Genomic DNA, 13,592 nt, shown 5'->3' with positions numbered 1-13,592 from the left:
GGTGGCTGTGGTGGTTTATGTGTTATTCTCATGCTTTGTGCAACTAGGAACCCTTGATTTGTGCAAATTAGTACCAATGCTTGCCAATTTTCCATTTTTAATTTTTCTCAATGTGCAAGTCTTTTTGTTGTGGATATGGTTGTTTTCATGTGTCTCCCCTCATGTTCAACTAGGGACGCTTTTTTCAGAATAAGTTATCTCACTGAGCTTGTTGCCTTTACTTAACTTTTTTCTGCCTAGGTATTACTTGTCACAGTTGGCAAGTAATAACTAGGTAGAAAAAAGTTAGTTGGCTTATTTGATGTCCAGTTTGCACAAGGTTTACTGCCCAGTTGGCTGCATCATTGTAGTAGTTCGTTGTCCACATCTTCTAACTATGTTTTTTGTTGTATTTCCTGCCGCAGGGCAAAAATGGTTATAATAGGAGGAGATGCGGATGGCAATGAAGGAGATGTATTTTTTTCACTTTTTTTCTTTTGTTTTTGAGTTGTTTTCAACTTATGCATGTATGCTAATGTCTTTTTTTTCATGTTTTCATTTGGTTGCTTAATCAGCGTTCTGGAAGTCAGCCGCTTCGCCGGAACTCGAAGCGTCCTGCTAATCGCCAGCCACGACCTGCGCAGAGTGTTGAGCAGGGAGAGGATGTTGAGGTAAGTGGCATGCTGATGACACAAGTCCATTTTTTTGGTTTTGTTTGGGTCATATAACATTTTTTTTGTTTTTTTCCCATGCTCATGTTTTTTATTTTTTTCTTAGGATGCTGATCAGTTCCGTGTTGTAAAGCGGACTAGACGTGCAGCACTTGGCAAGGGAGCTGAGTCATCTTCTAGGTTAAGTAAATCTCAAATATAAGTGTTTTTCTCGCCTTTTTTAGATAGTGATGAAATTATGCAGCAGTTCAGACCACTGTTTTTGTTTTTAGTCTGTCAATAACAACCTTTTGTAGTTGACATCTCTAGTCATATTGATTTAAATACAGTTGACATTAGTTGGCATTAGTTGGCATCTTGTAGTTCACTAGTTGGCATCTTTTCATAGTTGACATCAGTGGTCATTTTTTTGTGCAGGCAGCAGTTGCTGGAGAAGCTGTCGCATCTTCCGCAGCAGATGCTGAGGTATGTGGGTTTTTTGTGTCTGTTTATGAGATATTTGAATAGTTCTTTGCAAACCTTTTTTTTAGTTACTGCTTTTCTTGTGTTGCAGTATCATTTCTTATTGTTGCACATCCATTAGAACTTTTTGTAGCTGCCAGGTCTCGTTCTTTTTTTATTTACTGTTTTATTGTTGCACATTCAGTTGCACACTGGAAGTCTTGCAGTTGTCCTCATGAGCTTTATTAGTTGCACAAATACATCATATTAGTTGGCATGATCCATTTTATGAATATATAGCTCATTCTAATACTGATCCAAATGATGATTGCTAGTTCTTTTTCATTCTTGTTTTTTCTCTTGTGTTTAATGTTTGTGTAATGCTTTCATTTTCTAATCAACAGGGCAGCGGTGAAGGAGTTGAGGTGGCTCCAGGGGAATATGTGGAGCGACCATCACAAGCAGGCAGGATAAGGGCATCACCAGCGCGCTTTGCAAATTTCAACGCCTCTCTAACCCCACTACAGAAATCAGAGCTAGTTTCGAGGTCGGTCGGGGGGCTATTGAACTTATCAGACACACTTCCAGCGGACCTCACTAAGTTCCTGGTGTAGTCGTACCAGCCACAGACCTCTGAAATGGTTTTCCCAGGAAGGGGAAGGATCCGTGTCGATGCTGGCAGTGTTCAGAGGGTATTTGATCTCCCAAACAAGGGACCAAAAGTCAGATATTTAGTTGACAAGGATGCCACTAGGAGATTCAGACAGGCTTTCAACATAACTGGAAATTCTCATCCCCAGATCACTACATGGCTCAAGATGATTCAGGATATGGCTGGAAGAACGGATGACACATTCTTTATGGCCTGGCTTGCGGTTGCCTTCAGCACTTTTCTAGCACCAACCACGGCCTTGAAGCTCAGCCCAAAGTGTTATGGACTTGTGCTAGATCATCAAATGCTAAAGAATACAAGCATCTGCCTCTTTGTACCAGAACACATTAACGAAGCTTTCCGGAACATGGACCAGGAGAAGCAAACTGTCTGCTGCTGCTTGTATCACTTGATGGTTAGTGAAAACGACCACTTTTTTCCATCTATTCCTGTTCTTTCTGTGCAGTTATAGTTTGCTGAAATTCTTATAACAATAACTGAACTTGGCCTTTTCTTTTGTTTGGGTCTGGTGCAGATACTATACCTTGATGCGCTCGTACATGACATCCCAGTAAGAAACTGCGCGATACGATCGAATGCATGGGATAGTACTCTAATTGCCAAGGTGATCAAGAAGGATACTATCTCTCCTGGTGTGTTCGGCAAATTACAAGTGAGTTCTTTTTTGTTTTTTCCAACAGTGTCTTCCTTCTATGTTCTTTTGATGTCTGGTCACTCTTTTTGGAAATTGCACAGAAAACTGTCATCAGCTGGCACAACAATGCATGTACTTGCATAGATTGTAGCTTTTAGTTTGGCAATCTACACACATGTTCATTTTAAATTGGCACACCATCTTTTTTAAGTTGCACAGTTTTACTAATACTATTGCACAGATGTGTTGCATCAGTTGGTAGAAACTTTTTTTAGGTGCCATGTGTGTTGCACAGTTTTTGTGTCTTTGTTCAGTTGCATATATGTATAGTTGAATTTGTCTACCCCAGTATCTTGTTATAGTTGCACAGGTTGTAATGTGTGGTTTCATTCAACACACAAATCTATTTTGATAACCTTGTTATTTTCTGTTTCTCTTTTTTTTCACATCAGCTTAAAGAGGAGTATAGAGGCACGGAGTAGACACCACTGTTTGGTGGAATTTTGCAAGCTGAAGCATTCGTGGCATCCAAGTTACCAATAACATATAATCCGCAGGTTAGTGTTTTGCATACAGAAACTTGTATCACTTACCAATATTTTTCTATTGGCTGGGATGTATGTTCAGATGGACATGTATAACTTTTGTAGTTGCGAGAATACATAATTTAGTTGGCTGTGATGTATGTTCAGTTGCACATATAAGCTTTTGTAGTTGCACATGTTCTTTTGGACAGTCAAAGTGTTCATTTACAACCATTGTCATCAACTTTTGGCAGAATGCATGTTTTTTAGTTTGTGCCACAGTGCATGTGTAGTTGGCTAGAATCATGTTTTTAGTTGGCCAGAAAGTGTGTATTAGTCGTTTTTGCTTATCACATCATGGTCAGTTACAGACATTTTTTACTTTTTATTATTTTTTCTAACTGAATCAGTACTGAATCTTTTTTGTGTTGATGCAGAAAAAGGCAAAGATTGCGAAAGTGGTCAATGAGCTGTGCAAGGCTGTAACTTAACAGGTTGGGACCTTCATTGAAGCAGTTGCCAAGATCGATGATGAGGAACCAGATATTGATCCTTACCTACAGCAGCCATCAATGCAAACTGGGGCGTCACGCCGTGCTCCAAAAAGAAAGAGATGACGGTCAACTATACAAGAAGAAGAAGAGTTTGTTGAGGATGAGTCAGAAGAAGATGAGGAAATGGAAGCAGCGATAGATGCTGACGACGATGAGGACACAGATGCGGATGAATCAGAGGAGGAGGACAAGGATGAGGATGACAATGAAGAAGATGCAGAGGAGGAGGAGGATGAGGAGGAAGAGAAGGAGGAGGAGGAGGAGGAGGACAAACAAGAAGAGGACAAAGGAGAGGAGGAGGACAAGGAAGAAGATAGTGATGCAGAGAAGGAGGAAGAAGAAGGTGAGGCCTAAGAGGGGGACGGGGACAAAGAGGCAGCAGTTGATTGCAGTGAGAGGGGAGAAGACAAAGGCGCAGCAGCTGATGGTAGTGAGAGGGAAGAAGACGATGATGAAGAAGACGAGGATGGTTATGGTGATGATAAAGGGGGATCCAATGGAGGCAGCGACAGCAGCGATGACGATGATGATGACAACGCCCCTGGTTCTGGTGGTACAGGTGGCAACACATCTAGGAGGACTAGCACTTATGCCACCCCTGCGAGCAGCAGCAATTCATTGAGTAGCAGGAGCACACTACAGATGTTGATTGACAAAACTTCCTGGAAAGACAAGGATTTGCCGAAGTCAAAGAAAAATGACGAAGCAGAGTCTCAGGGCAGCATTGATATGTTCAAGCTCTGCAACTTGAAGTCAGCTTTGCCAACCACCTTTCCCGTGCCAGATTTCAGCGACAAAGATATGTGTGAGAACATCAACTTTGCCATTGACAAGAGCCTGTTCTTATCAAGAGATGCTGAAAAGAATCAAATTGACATGGAGGAAGCAGGAAAGGGTCTTGACTGGGTTCATTCAAAGGAAAAATACAAGGAATATTTAAAGCAGCTCCCAGACCTAAGCTCCAGCAAGAGCAAGGCAGCATCCACGGCAAACCCTCACGTGGTCCAGAAGCGTAAAGCAGTTTCAATGAAGAAGAATCTGCAGTTGCCTCAAACCAAGGAGAAGATGGTGAGTGCAGATGCTGAAGTAAATATGGTCAAGGAAGCTGTGCTTCAAACTGATATGCCAACTGTAGTGAGCAGAGAGCCAACCAATGTCAGAGAAGTTCAACAGATCAGGGAAGACTCCCCTTTCAACAATCCCACCAAAACCACCTAAGCAGAAGATTGTCAAGTTTGCCAGGGGCGCAAAGGGGGAACAGGCCACAAAAGATTTGGGTTTCAGAGACGAGAGAGAGCTGTGAGCCGCAACCATTGATGCAGGGGTGCCAAGTTCTACTAGGTTGCTGCCAACTCAGACTGGAAAGATGCCAACTACAGATACCAGTGTGCCAACTGATGTGTCAGTTAGCAGCATGGTCACAGTCAAAACCACCACAGCTGGTCAGGAAGGCACCACTGCAACTGCAAGTCCAAAGGTGCCTACTCATAGAGATGCTTCAATGCCAAACACAAAAGGAGGTGATCCAACTATCAAAGTGCCGTCCCCAAGAGCTGACTTTCAGCAACCATTAACACAAGAGGAGGTGTTCGACATTATAAGTAGGTGCAAGCCTCCAAGGCCGCCAACTACAACACTATTGCGAACCAAGTCAGTGAATGATGCACCCGTGTTTGTGCCCCAAGGAGATGCCCTGGTCCTTGAACCCTTACGAAGATCAAACTCTTATCATGGTGACGGGTTCTGCGATGCACCATCTTTTGACCTCGGCATAGATGGTGATGCTCCAGCACCTGCTCCAGCAGCAGAAACAGCGGAAGCCGGTGTGATCTGCATCGATGACTGTGAGTTGGACCCAGCAGCTGTGAATGAAGGATGTGATGCTGCTGAGCTGGCAAGGCAATAGCTCAAGAACTAGATGTTGGTTCACCAGAGAATTGCCACACCCCGATATGCGCAGAACCAGAACTTGGCATGAGCACTTCTTCGGGACCACCTCTTGCACGAAGACAGAGGAGGGTAAGAAGGACCGCAGCATCTCAAAGATCTCCATTCATCGACTACAACAAGAAGAAGACTTTCAGCACCAATGAGGTAGTGAACAAGCTTTACGCTGCCCTCTTGTATTGGGTCAGGCATCACAAAGGAGCAGATGATGGAGCTACCAGGTAAACTAACTCCCCACAGCCTACATACATATCTTTTTCAGTTGCATAGGACCAGCCACTTAGTTGCACAAAAAGCATAGCATGTTGCACAGAACAGGGCTTTTAGTTGCACATTGTTCTGTTTTCATTTTCATGCACATTTTTTTGCTGCTATGACCCTTCGAGCTAACTTGTCTTTTTATTGCTTTCAAAAAAAATCTGCCCTGAGATAATCAGGTATGGTGCTTTCTACATTTCTTTAAAGGAGTTAGTTGATTCGATGAAGCCGGTTCAATGGTTGTCAAAAATTGTTATTGAGACTGGAATCTTACACATCATGGATAACTTACCAGAAGGGTCAAAGAAGGTTGTTATGCCACTGAGGTTTTCTGTAAGTTTTTCCAAAACCTTCTTTTTACCCTCATCTTTGTTCTGTAGCACTTTTTTCGTTGACCATTTGAGGGAGGCCTTTCACCTACTAAGGAGTTTTGAGCCATGTTTTATAATCTCTACAGATAAAATTACAGCAAGGGATCCACAATGTGAATGAGATAAACAAGAAGTTTGATTACAAGAACCATCTCGACAAGAAAGACTTGGTGAGTGTTGTGCCCACATGATCAATCTTTTTTTAGTTGGCACCCACAGCATGTCCAGTTGCACATGACACATCTGTTAGTTGGCAGATACTTGTTGCAACCTGTTTTTAACTTGACCAAGTCTTTTACTGTTTTTCTTAGCTACAGCTTGTATTTGTGTCTGAAATCGTTCACGCTTGCAGTTCATGCTGCCAGTGCTCGAGTGCGCAGATGTAACCGATAAGGACGGAGGGAGGCATTATTGGGTCTTCAGTGTCAACTTGAGGGACGGACGCTTCGAAGTTCTTGATTCAAGCAGGACGCTGGACAACATTGAGCTGATGAACACTGCCTCTACCATTGCGGGGGCAGTACGCCAGCTATGGAGGAAGCATTACCCAAAGTTCAGCATCGAGCACTTCCAGATTATTGACATTGACGTACCAAAGCAGCTCGGCAAGTAAGACAATAAGCATTTCATTCCTTCTCAATCATATACCATCATTTTGTAGTTTTTAAATTTTTCTACATGTGCAATCTTTAGTATTTTTAAGACACAGTACTAGTCTTCAATCTGTTTTATCATTTTTATGAGTTTCTAATGGATTATCTAGCTAGTTGCAGAGTGGCGCATAAGTAGTTGCACACTGGCACGTAAGCAGTTACACAGTGGCACATAATGAGTTGCAGTAGAACACAAGCAGTTGCACAGTAGGACATAAGCAGTTGCACAGAGTGCATTACCTTTATTTGGTTTTAATTTTATGTGACAATTTTTTTTGCCCATTTTGCAGTAATGAGTGTGGGTTGTTCGCACTGCTTAATGCCACCGAGTGGAATGGTAGCCAACTGCCCAACTACGACCCCAAGGAAGTACTCAACATCAGGAAGAAGCTGGCATATGATTGGGTCACCAGCGTGCACAACACCGCCCCATGGAGGAAGTTCCTGAGATACGACAAGGAGTAGGTCAGTACTATTTTTTCTTTTTTTCTGCTCCATGGAGGAAGTTGCTGGTTTGTACAATTTTATTAAGTAGATTTTGTAGTTGCACACTACTTGTAATTGCGTTTGCAACTCAATATCATCACTTTTGTTGATACATTATAGGAGCACTGGATATACAATTGTTCAACAACTAAATATTTAACCAGTTGCCAACAAAGGCACAAATAGCAAGTTTTTTTTACACAGTGCATGAACTAATTCAAGCAGCATAAATTAGATAAAGAGGAATCATAAATGCTGAATGTGTCCACTTGGTCCCAACATTGCTAAAAAAGACATTATTATTTTCCTTTTTTGTTCCAAAGTTACAAATGAGGAAACAGAATCACAGGAGCCTCTGTGGACACACACCAGCGGTGTGCTCTGTAGATTGGCACTGGCTGCATTTGTTTTTCTTCTTTGGGTGTAGCTCCAGCGCCGATTTGTACCTTCGACTCTTTGCCCTACCCTTTCTAGTAGACCTTGGAGGATCCCTGGGCACAAAATCATCAGAAGCTTGTGCAAGGGATGTAGCCTCCAACGGGGCAGTAGGACCATCACGATCACCTGTGTAATAATCATATAAAAAGTTTAGTATTTTTGTTATTATGCAACCAGCACTGATGTTCTGTGCAACCACACAGTACATTTTGTGCAACTAACTGGTTGCTGTGTGCAAGTTAAGTTGAAAAAAACAGCTGCAGTAGCACGGCCTGTCATGGTACTTGGATTGTAGTCGCCTATGGGCAGAACATGAAAAACAAGTTAGATTTTTAGCTTGATCCTCAAACTAACACAGTGCACGCAACTAGGCAGCATGTTCTATTCAACTGGGCACTATGATATGTGCAACTAAAGTCACTCACCCTAGTTTTTGTTTTGGAGTTGGTGAAGGTACTAACCTGGGTGATGAGCCCCCTGAGTCCTGCCTGTAGGTCCATTGGGAGTAGCACAAAGGGCACTGCTAGTTGGGCCTGGCGGGGGAGGAGGTCTTTGAGGGTTGGCATCACCTATAGGCAGAACAGGACAGACAAGTCAGTTGTGTTTATCTTTTTGATGCTCGAACTAACACAGCGTGCGCAACTAGGTAGCCTGTTCGGTGCAACTGAGCACCATGATGTGTGCAACTGGAGTTACAGACCTAGTTTTATGGGGAGTTGGGGGCAGGTAATTACCTGGACGACGAGCCCCCTGAGTGCTGCCTGTAGGGCCATTGGGAGGAGCATGCGGGGGAGGAGGTGGCGGAGGATGCCGTGTACAGCCAGGAGGGGGAGGAGGTCCTTGAGGGTTGACATCACCTATATCCAGAACTGGAAAAATAAGTTAGCTGTGTTATCTTGATGCTTGAACTAACACAGCGTGCGCAACTAGGCAGTATGTTCTGTCCAAGTGGCTACCATGGTGTGTGCAACTGGGCACAATGATGTGTGCAACTGAAGTTACACACCTAGTTAGATCAGGAGTTGGGGCAGGTAATTACCTGGATGATGAGCCCCATGATTGCTGCCTGGAGGTGGAGGAGGTCCTTGAGGGTTGCCATCATCTAATGGCCCCGTTGCAGCAGTCAGTTTTTTCTTTTTCTTGGACTTGTTCAGGTGGCCGATCTCGGTACGTGCTGCACGCATATGCTTGTATACAATAGCTTGTGCTGGATCAGAACCACTCGCAAACTTTGCTAGTTTCCGAAAATCGTATATCATGTTCCTCTCCCTTATCTGCTTCTTTGATTGAGGAGGCATTTCATCCGGTTGCTCATAACCAGTCCCTGGCGCACTAGGTACAGCAATAGGTGTCCACCGTCTTAGCAGGTACCTTTCCGGTATGACATCAACGCCAACATGGGTGAACACCTTGAGGATGTGGCAACAGAGGATGCCGTCCTTGTCCATTTTACAGCACTCACACAAATAGGAACGCTCCTCCACCCTTGCCTGCACCAAGTAGTTTCGAGAACCATATTTCGCAACAAATTCCTGGTTCGGTCTGAGATCAAACACATCAGCACCAACTTGGAATGCATTATAACGTCCAATCAGCTCAAACTCTTCTCTGAACTTGCGGTAAAGGTCTCTAGTATAGGTTTTGTAAGCTTGCTTCTCTATTGGGAAGTTGGACCACAACTCAATCTCAAGGTGTTCTGTCCTGTAATCATTGCAGCCTTCCTTGGCAAGGATGTGGTTCTGGATTTTTTTCATATTGCTTGACGAAGTTCAGCATTGAGTTGTGTGGGTTCACATATCTTTTGAGGACGGCGTTGAACCCCTCACTACGCTGTGTAGACTGGAGGAAGGGGAAGAACCTGTGTGTGAAGTAGCACGGCACCCAAGTTGACCTGTATTCGTACAACTTCTCAAAGTGCGTGTGTGTCATAGCCTCATACTTCATCATTAACCCAGCCCAATTCTGCTCAAACTCGTCTATAGTGAAGCTGAAGTCAACACACTTGTTGAAATCATCAGAGAGTCCTGGATTCCGGCACAGCAGCCAACCAACCTTTTCCTGAGCCTTTTTCATGATGTGCTATCGACAACAGCGGTGCACGGTGGTTGGAAAGATGCTCTGTATTGACTGCCTAATCGCACCATCCTGGTCGGTGATGAAGTTGTCAGGAGGTTTGCCATCCATAGCCTCTAGGAATGCTCCAAAGACCCAATCAAAGCTCGATGCCAACTCCTGCCTCACAAATGCGCAACCCAGCATGAAAGATTGGCCATGTCGGTTTATTCCTATGAAGGGCGCGAACGACATATTGTACAAGTTGGTCATGTAGGTGGTGTCAAACGATATGCAATCGTGGTACGCCTCCGCATAAGCTTTTCAAGCTAAGCCGTCCACCCAAAATATGTTGACAACTCTGTCCTCTTCATCATATTTCACCTTATAGAAGAAGTCTGGATCGGTTTTTTGTATATCCATGAAGTGCGCAATTGTCTCAATCAGATCACCCTCCTTTGTGTCATCTCTACGGAAACTTGTACAAAGATTTGTTATTTCCTTTGGTCCGAACGGCACCATCATCTCAGATCCATAGAACTCTGCCATTACATGCATCATTCGTCCTGCATAATACAAAAACAAACAGTATATCCTTTTAGTTGCACAAATGGCACATCCAGCTGCATAGTAATAGGAAACGTGTTGGCACAGAAGATAATCGCAGGAAATGGACACCTACCTGCACCTTTTTAAAAACACTTTGCAGTTTTTGCATACAGTAAAGACAATCTAGGTGCACAAGAAGCACCAAAAGTGATATACAAAAAGCATGGGAAGTTGGACACCAGTTGCACAGTTAAGCCATTTCAGTTGCACAGTAGTAACATAACAGTTGCACACTAGACTGCCTAGAGGGAAACTTAATTCTTCAAGGGATATAGAAAAACACCACACCTGTAGTCAAGTTGCAGTTATACAAGATGCGCAGAAACTCCTTTTCATCAGGTGAGATGCCTTGGTGGGATCTCAAGTATTTGGACAATGACGGTTTGTTCACAAGCGGATGATTGTGGTCACGAACAAAGTGCGTCACCTCCCATCGCACATCTATCAGCTTCACCAATATTTTCGCCTTGCATTCAGTCTGCTTTATTGTCTCGCGTTTGCGCTTCTTCTTCTTCTTACTAGTACCAGCCTCCTCTTCAGCAAATATTGGAGGTTCTTCTTCCATCTCCTCATCACTGTTAACAGATTTTGGATCTGGAATAGGGTCCAGGACAGGAGGAGCCTCGGCTCCTCCATCATCAGCTTTGGGCTTCTTGAACTTGTTGCAGCAAAACTGTTGTTTTATCAATTCATTGGTGCGGGCTGTCCGTCTAGAGGTGTTCATCTTGATAGAGAAACCCATCCGTAGTGCGTAGCTATTGTAGTGATCCTTAGCAATTTGAAGGCTGTCAAACCTCATGCCAACATAGGGTTCCATAGGTTGAGAACCAGCCTCATCCTCTCCTTCTACTTGCACAGCTCTGTCAACAGCCCCAGCTTCTAGCTCAGTCTTGGTTGGACCAGGAACATTTGCCTCGGTTCCTGTGTCATCAAGAGTATGGCTCTCTGACTGCAAAGACACCACTACAAGGGCACCACGGGCTGATGACTGGCCTGCCACATTGTCATGGCCCGTAGGGTTACCATCACGACTTGCCTGCGTGTAGTAAATAGATCGATCATTTTCTGTCCAATTTCCTTGTTGTATGCTGGGTTGCTGCTGATCCATATCACGAGGAAGCTCATTGAGATCTGGAGGCAACTCATTGAGATCAAGCATTTTTTCCTTGTTCTTGGATGCTACCACACACTCCCTGCACATATATAAAAAGAAGAAATTAATGTCATCAGTTGGTAACCACAGAAAAAGAGTGTTTCAAACAACCTAAAAACTTAGTAAATAGGCAGTTGCACACCATTTTGTGATAATCTTAGTTCCAAAAACAACATGACCGTAGCATAATCTTTTATTATAACAGTTATGAAATTTTTTGTTTGCACAGATTTGTTATGTTAGTTGCACAGTTTGCAGTAAATAACTGGCAAAAGCATGACTTCTTTTTGCTATAGAGTTTTTTTGACTTTCCCCCTTTTTTGTTTTGTTGTAATGATCTGTAGGTTTTCGTTTCGCAAGGAGCTCTTTTCAGATTTTTCTGCACATAATTGGATGCTACATTTGAGAAGGAAAATCCAGGTGAAAGAAGAAAGAAGAATTGGAGGACAGATTATAGTTATATGTTTTTCATCGTCGTTTATGTTTCTAGTTCTGGTATATTTGAACATATTAATATGGTTTGCAATAGGTGTGGGACCAGAATATATGCGTGGGATAAGATTATATGTGTGAATATGTTAATATGGTTTGTGGCTTCATTAGCCATGGACAAAAGTTCTTGTGCTTTTCCTGTTGCACTACAGATTTCTGGTTTTCGCTAGAATAGACGTCTCAATTGCCAGGATGCATCTTTGCACTTGGCCAGCATACATATCTAGTTGGACATTCAATGTTTTTAGTTGGCTAGAATAGATGTCTCAGCTGGCCAGGTTGCATTTATTTCAGTTTTTGGCCAACATGCATGTTCAGTTGGACAGTTAATGCATTCAGTTGGCTAGAATAGATGTCTCAGTTGGCCAGGATACATTTTTCAGTTTTTTGCCAACATGCATGTTTAGTTGGCCAGCAAACATGTTTTTTATTTGCACATATACTACAGTTTTCCCAAAGTGTTCACTCACAAACATGTATTTACGAAATATACATGTTTACTTGGCCAGGATACATGTTTAGTTGGCCAGGATACATGTTTTTTAGTTGGCCAGATAACACGTGTGGGTTCAATGCATGTTTTAGTTTTGGCTAGCATGCATGCCGAGTTGCCAGAATATAGGTTCAGTTGGCTGGGATGCATGTTCAGTTGCACATTTATGAATTTTTCGTTTCACATATCTATTGGGCAGTCAATTTTTTGTTCATTTTGCAAACAATAACTACAAGTTGGTAGAATGCATGTTTAGTTTTTGGCTACAATGCTTTGTTGAGTTGGCTTTAATCATGTTTTAATTGGCCAGAGAACTTGTTTTTAGTTGGCTTGTTTAACACATCCAGGTGGTAGAAACTTGTCTGGCATGCATCAAGTAGTTTTTGGCATGTTTAACACATCCAGCAGTAACATCAAGTAGGCTGGTGTGATGTGCCAGATTCACCTTTTTTTGAAGCAGATTCTCCATGGATCCATGGAGAAGGGGGTTTACATATGCCTATGCAGTAGAAGAAAGGGGGAAGTGAAGAGGTGGAGAGGGGGCTTACCTGCTTGATCTTACTGCCTGGTATGGCTCTGACCACCCTGCCCTTTAGATCTTGAAGCATCTCCTTCTACTTTGGGGCTCTCATGGCGGCTGTGTAGGAGGAGGAAGAAGGGTTGGGGGCGATTTTTGTTGGATTTGCTTCTGGCATGGAGAAGAAGAAAAAAGCAGCGTGGGAGGGGCTGAGGCGTGGGGGCGAGCGGGGGCATGGGTGCGAGCTGGGGACAGCTGGCTACATGGGGGCTCGATCGGTTTGTTTGGTGGCCGGTCGATCGGTCTGTTTGATGAGCCCCTTCCTTTTCTGTTTCATGGGGACAGGGGGTTTCCTTTTTCAGCCGGCCGCTCGGTTGCACTAGTGGGCAGCCGGCCGCCCACTAGACACGCCCTTCTTTTTTTCAATTTGAGCCCATAAAAAGGATCAGGTCCCAAAGCCCAATAATGATGCTGCCTTCAAAATACCAATAATTGCGCCTGCATTAAGCGCGTGTGTAAACCAAAAAAGAAAACAAAAACACTACCAGCCCCAAGATACCAAAGCAGCATGGTGACTTGATCTAAAAAGGACGCCAACATGTGGTCAACATCATGCTGGGCGATTCACAAAACCCATCATTATTAAC

The 13,592-nt window shown here is 43.4% G+C and overlaps 1 pseudogene; it reads right to left on the bottom strand.

Moving 5' to 3' along the window:
• Nucleotides 1–7,534: 7,534 nt before the first annotated feature.
• On the bottom strand, nt 7,535–13,036 carry LOC125547392 (uncharacterized; annotated as a pseudogene).
• Between the last annotated feature and the right edge of the window lie 556 nt (nt 13,037–13,592).

The sequence above is a fragment of the Triticum urartu genome, chromosome 3A (assembly GCF_056163025.1).
Source record: "Triticum urartu cultivar PI428250 chromosome 3A, HENAU_Tu73, whole genome shotgun sequence".
Classification (NCBI taxonomy): Eukaryota; Viridiplantae; Streptophyta; class Magnoliopsida; order Poales; family Poaceae; genus Triticum; species Triticum urartu.
Note: the sequence above shows the minus strand (reverse complement) of the source record. Positions and strands in the feature narration are given on the sequence as shown.